This window comes from Heptranchias perlo, unplaced genomic scaffold (genome assembly GCF_035084215.1).
Source record: "Heptranchias perlo isolate sHepPer1 unplaced genomic scaffold, sHepPer1.hap1 HAP1_SCAFFOLD_486, whole genome shotgun sequence".
In the NCBI taxonomy this organism is placed as follows: Eukaryota; Metazoa; Chordata; class Chondrichthyes; order Hexanchiformes; family Hexanchidae; genus Heptranchias; species Heptranchias perlo.
Genome location: NW_027139501.1, coordinates 100001 through 106452, shown reverse-complemented (window position 1 = coordinate 106452; position 6452 = coordinate 100001).

Here is a 6452-nt window from a genome sequence, read left to right as displayed (position 1 = left end):
ACTTCACCGCGGCACATTGCTTTAGCCTCCTGGTTAATCATTTCACCCCTTTTAATCATTTTTGCAACTTTTGGTTAACCATTTCCCCCAGCTTCTGGTTAACCATTTCCCCTTTGGGACTTAGTCTCTGAGCATTCTTTTGGGATTCTGGTTAATCATTTGCCAATTTTTAAAAAATGTTGCCACTTTTGTTTAATGCTTTCTGGTCAACCTTTCCCTCTTTCAGACTTCACCGCGGCACATTGCTTCAGCCTCCTGGTTAATCATTTCACCCCTTTTAATCATTTTTGCAACTTTTGGTTAACCATTTCCCCCAGCTTCTGGTTAACCATTTCCCCTTTGGGACTTAGTCTCTGAGCATTCTTTTGGGATTCTGGTTAATCATTTGCCAATTTTTAAAAAATGTTGCCGCTTTTGTTTAATGCTTTCTGGTCAACCTTTCCCTCTTTCAGACTTCACCGCGGCACATTGCTTTAGCCTCCTGGTTAATCATTTCACCCCTTTTAATCATTTTTGCAACTTTTGGTTAACCATTTCCCCCAGCTTCTGGTTAACCATTTCCCCTTTGGGACTTGGTCTCTGAGCATTCTTTTGGGATTCTGGTTAATCATTTGCCAATTTTTTAAAAATGTTGCCACTTTTGTTTAATGCTTTCTGGTCAACCTTTCCCTCTTTCAGACTTCACCGCGGCACATTGCTTCAGCCTCCTGGTTAATCATTTCACCCCTTTTAATCATTTTTGCAACTTTTGGTTAACCATTTCCCCCAGCTTCTGGTTAACCATTTCCCCTTTGGGACTTAGTCTCTGAGCATTCTTTTGGGATTCTGGTTAATCATTTGCCAATTTTTAAAAAATGTTGCCACTTTTGTTTAATGCTTTCTGGTCAACCTTTCCCTCTTTCAGACTTCACCGCGGCACATTGCTCCAGCCTCCTGGTTAATCATTTCACCCCTTTTAATCATTTTTGCAACTTTTGGTTAACCATTTCCCCCAGCTTCTGGTTAACCATTTCCCCTTTGGGACTTAGTCTCTGAGCATTCTTTTGGGATTCTGGTTAATCATTTGCCAATTTTTTAAAAATGTTGCCACTTTTGTTTAATGCTTTCTGGTCAACCTTTCCCTCTTTCAGACTTCACCGCGGCACATTGCTTTAGCCTCCTGGTTAATCATTTCACCCCTTTTAATCATTTTTGCAACTTTTGGTTAACCATTTCCCCCAGCTTCTGGTTAACCATTTCCCCTTTGGGACTTAGTCTCTGAGCATTCTTTTGGGATTCTGGTTAATCATTTGCCAATTTTTAAAAAATGTTGCCACTTTTGTTTAATGCTTTCTGGTCAACCTTTGCCTCTTTCAGACTTCCCCGCGGCACATTGCTTCAGCCTCCTGGTTAATCATTTCACCCCTTTTAATCATTTTTGCAACTTTTGGTTAACCATTTCCCCCAGCTTCTGGTTAACCATTTCCCCTTTGGGACTTAGTCTCTGAGCATTCTTTTGGAATTCTGGTTAATCATTTGCCAATTTTTAAAAAATGTTGCCGCTTTTGTTTAATGCTTTCTGGTCAACCTTTCCCTCTTTCAGACTTCACCGCGGCACATTGCTTTAGCCTCCTGGTTAATCATTTCACCCCTTTTAATCATTTTTGCAACTTTTGGTTAACCATTTCCCCCAGCTTCTGGTTAACCATTTCCCCTTTGGGACTTAGTCTCTGAGCATTCTTTTGGGATTCTGGTTAATCATTTGCCACTTTTTAAAAAATGTTGCCGCTTTTGTTTAATGCTTTCTGGTCAACCTTTCCCTCTTTCAGACTTCACCGCGGCACATTGCTTTAGCCTCCTGGTTAATCATTTCACCCCTTTTAATCATTTTTGCAACTTTTGGTTAACCATTTCCCCCAGCTTCTGGTTAACCATTTCCCCTTTGGGACTCAGTCTCTGAGCATTCTTTTGGGATTCTGGTTAATCATTTGCCACTTTTTTAAAAATGTTGCCGCTTTTGTTTAATGCTTTCTGGTCAACCTTTCCCTCTTTCAGACTTCACCGCGGCACATTGCTTTAGCCTCCTGGTTAATCATTTCACCCCTTTTAATCATTTTTGCAACTTTTGGTTAACCATTTCCCCCAGCTTCTGGTTAACCATTTCCCCTTTGGGACTTAGTCTCTGAGCATTCTTTTGGGATTCTGGTTAATCATTTGCCAATTTTTAAAAAATGTTGCCGCTTTTGTTTAATGCTTTCTGGTCAACCTTTCCCTCTTTCAGACTTCACCGCGGCACATTGCTTTAGCCTCCTGGTTAATCATTTCACCCCTTTTAATCATTTTTGCAACTTTTGGTTAACCATTTCCCCCAGCTTCTGGTTAACCATTTCCCCTTTGGGACTTAGTCTCTGAGCATTCTTTTGGGATTCTGGTTAATCATTTGCCAATTTTTAAAAAATGTTGCCGCTTTTGTTTAATGCTTTCCCTGCTTTGTGGTCAAACTTTTCCCCTTTAGGACTTCATCGCCGCACATTATTTTCGAATTCTGGTTAATCATTTCACCCCTTTTAATCATTTTTGCAACTTTTGGTTAACCATTTCCCCCAGCTTCTGGTTAACCATTTCCCCTATGGGACTTAGTCTCTGAGCATTCTTTTGGGATTCTGGTTAATCATTTGCCAATTTTTAAAAAATGTTGCCGCTTTTGTTTAATGCTTTCTGGTCAACCTTTCCCTCTTTCAGACTTCACCGCGGCACATTGCTTTAGCCTCCTGGTTAATCATTTCACCCCTTTTAATCATTTTTGCAACTTTTGGTTAACCATTTCCCCCAGCTTCTGGTTAACCATTTCCCCTTTGGGACTTAGTCTCTGAGCATTCTTTTGGGATTCTGGTTAATCATTTGCCACTTTTTTAAAAATGTTGCCGCTTTTGTTTAATCGTTTCCCTGCTATGTGGTCAACCTTTTCCCCTTTCAGACTTCATCGCCGCGCATTGTTGTCGACTTCTGGTTAATCATTTTTCCCCTTTAAATCTTTTTTTGCCACTTTCGGTTAACCATTTCACCCAGCTTCTGGTTAACCATTTGCCCCATTATACTGAATTTTTCCGCTTTGGTTTAATCATTTCCCTGCTTTCTTGTCAACCTTTTCCCCTTTTGGACTTCGCCGCCGCACTTTGCTTTTGCCTTCTGGTTAAACATTTCTCCCCTTTTAATCCTTTTTCCCACTTTTGGTTCACCAGTTCACCCAGCTTCTGGTTAACCATTTCCCCTTTGGGACTTAAGTCTCTGAGCATTCTTTTGGGATTCTGGTTAACCATTTGCCACTTTTTTAAAAATGTTGCCGCTTTTGTTTAATGCTTTCCCTGCTTTCTGGTCAACCTTTTCCCCTTACGACTTCGCCGCCGCACTTTGCTTTCGCCTTCTGGTTAATCATTTCACCCCTTTTAATCCTTTTTCCCACTTTGGGTTGGACAGTTCACCCAGCTACTGGTTAACCATTTCCCCTTTGGGACTTAAGTCTCTGAGCATTCTTTTGTGATTCTGGTTCACCATTTGTCCCTTTTTAAAAGATATTGCTGCTTTTGATTAAACCTTTCCCTGCTTTGCGGTCGACCTATTCCTCTTTCAGACTTCATCGCCGCACCTTGTTTTCGACATCTGGTTCAACATTTCTCCCCTTTTAATCCTTTTTCCCACTTTTGGTTAAGCAGTTCACCCAGCTTCTGGTTCACCATTTGCCCCTTTTTACTGAATTTTTCTGCTTTTGTTTAATCATTTCCCTGCTTTGCGGTCGACCTATTCCTCTTTCAGACTTCATCGCCGCGCATTGTTTTCGACATCTGGTTCAACATTTCTCCCCTTTTAATCCTCTTTCCCACTTTTGGTTAAGCAGTTCACCCAACTTCTGGTTAACCATTTGCCCCTTCTTACTGAATTTTTCTGCTTTTGTTTAATCATTTCCCTGCTTTATGGTCAACCTTTTCCCCTTTAGGACTTCGCCGCCGCACTTTGCTTTCGCCTTCTGGTTAATCATTTCACAACATTTTAATCCTTTTTCCCACTTTTGGTTAAACAGTTCACCCAGCTTCTGGTTAACCATTTGCCCCTTTGGGACTTAAGTCTCTGAGCATTCTTTTGGGATTCTGGTTCACCATTTGTCCCTTTTTAAAAGATATTGCTGCTTCTGTTTAATCCTTTCCCTGCTTTGCGGTCAACCTTTTCCTCTTTCAGACTTCATCGCCGCGCATTGTTTTCGACATCTGGTTCAACATTTCTCCCCTTTTAATCCTCTTTCCCACTTTTGGTTAAGCAGTTCACCCAACTTCTGGTTCACCACTTGCCCCTTTTTACTGAATTTTTCTGCTTTTGTTTAATCATTTCCCTGCTTTCCGGTCAACCTTTCCCTCTTTCAGACTTAATCGCCGCACATTGTTGTCGACTTCTGGTTGATCAGTTCACCCCTTTTTTATCCTTTTTCCCACTTTGGGTTAAGCAGTTCACCCAGCTTCTGGTTAACCATTTGCCCCTTTGGCACTTAAGTCTCTGAGCATTCTTTTGGGATTCTGGTAAACCATTTGTCCCTTTTTAAAAAATGCTGCTGCTTTTGTTTAATGCTTGCCCTGCTTTGCGGTCGATCATTTCACCCCTTTTAATCCATTTTTGCCACTTTGGGTTAAACAGTTCACACAACTTCTGGTTCACCATTTCACATTTCGGAACTTTTATTCCCACCATTACTTTGGGCTTCTGGTTCATCATTTCACGCTGTTTTACAAATCTTTGCCGCTTCACTTTTAATCCACAAACCGTGGCTCGCTTTCGGGTGGGGGGGGGGGTAGCGGGTTTGGGCCGGGCACTCGACATCCCGGTGTGCGACCGGGTTCGTTCTGGTACCGCTCGGTGCCCCTCGTCCTGCTCTTGCCGCGGAAGCAAACCAGACGACCGTCGGTCTCACGCCCGAGGGGAGAGGAGGCGGAAAGCGGTTTGCAGCCTTTCGCTGTACCTCCGGCGGGCAGCGCCGCACCTCCGAGTGCTCGGTACCGTTCGCTGCACCTCGTCCGGCCGCACGCAGCGAGCCAAACCCGGAGGAAATCGGCCTGTGCCTTCTCGAGATATGGGCCTCCGGGTGGGACGGACAAACCGGGGCCCCGAGCTCGCTTTCGGCGGCCCGGCACTCGACTTCCCGGTGTCCGAACGTGATCCTTCCGGTACCCTTCGGTGCCCCTTGCCCGACTCTAGCTCCCGTGCTGAAGCGGAGTCGGTCGGCCTGACGGCCTGCCGAGTTAACCAGCGGAAAGCGGTGCGCAGCCTTTCGCTTGCAGCTCCGGCGGGCAGCGCCGCACCTCCGGCTGCTCAGTGCCGTCCGCTGCTCCCCTTCCGGCTGCACGCAGCGAACCATACCCGGAGGAAATCGGCCTCGGCCTTCCGGAGATATGGGCCTGCGAGTGGGACCAATAAATCGGTGCACATTTCCGGCTCGGTTTCCGGCCTCGGCACTATCAGTTCACGCCGTCCGACCGACGTCGTTCTGGCACGGTTCCGTTGCTCCTTGATCCGGTCCAGCCACGGTAATCAGCCGAAGATGGTGGGGGGGACACATTGCCCGCCGAGTTAGCCGGAGGAAATCGGCCTCGGACTTCCTCAGATATCAGCCTCCGGGTGGGACAGACAAACCGGGGACCCGAGCACGCTTTCGGCGGCCCGCTGGTCGACTTCCCGGTGTGCGACCGGGTTCGTTCCGGTACCGTTCGCTGCCCCTCGTCCTGCTCTAGCCGCGGAAACAAACCCGACGACCGTCGGTCTCACGCCCGCGGAGGGAGGTGGCGGAAAGTGGTTTGCAGCCTTTCGCTGTACCTCCGGCGGGCAGCGCCCGACCTCCGAGTGCTCGGTACCGTCCGCTGCGCCTGGTCCGGCCGCACACAACGAGCCATACCCGGTGGAAATCGGCCTGTGCCTTCCAGAGATATGGGCCTCCGGGTGGGACGGACAAACCGGGGCCCCGTGCTCGCTTTCGGCGGCCCGCTAGTCGACTTCCCGGTGTGCGACCGGGTTCCTTCCGGTACCGTTCGCTGCCCCTCGTCCTGCTCTAGCCGCGGAAACAAACCCGACGACCGTCGGTCTCACGCCCGCGGAGGGAGGCGGCGGAAAGTGGTTTGCAGCCTTTCGCTGTACCTCCGGCGGGCAGCGCCCGACCTCCGAGTGCTCGGTACCGTCCGCTGCGCCTGGTCCGGCCGCACACAACGAGCCATACCCGGTGGAAATCGGCCTGTGTCTTCCGGAGATATGGGCCTCCGGGTGGGACGGACAAACCGGGGCCCCGAGCGGTGGCACCCTGCTCGCTTTCGGCGGCCCGGCACTCGACTTCCCGGTGTGCGAACGTCATCGTTCCGGTACCCTTCGGTGCCCCTTGCCCCACTCTAGCTCCGGTGCTAAAGCGGAGTCGGTCGGTCTCACGGACGCCGAGTTAGCAG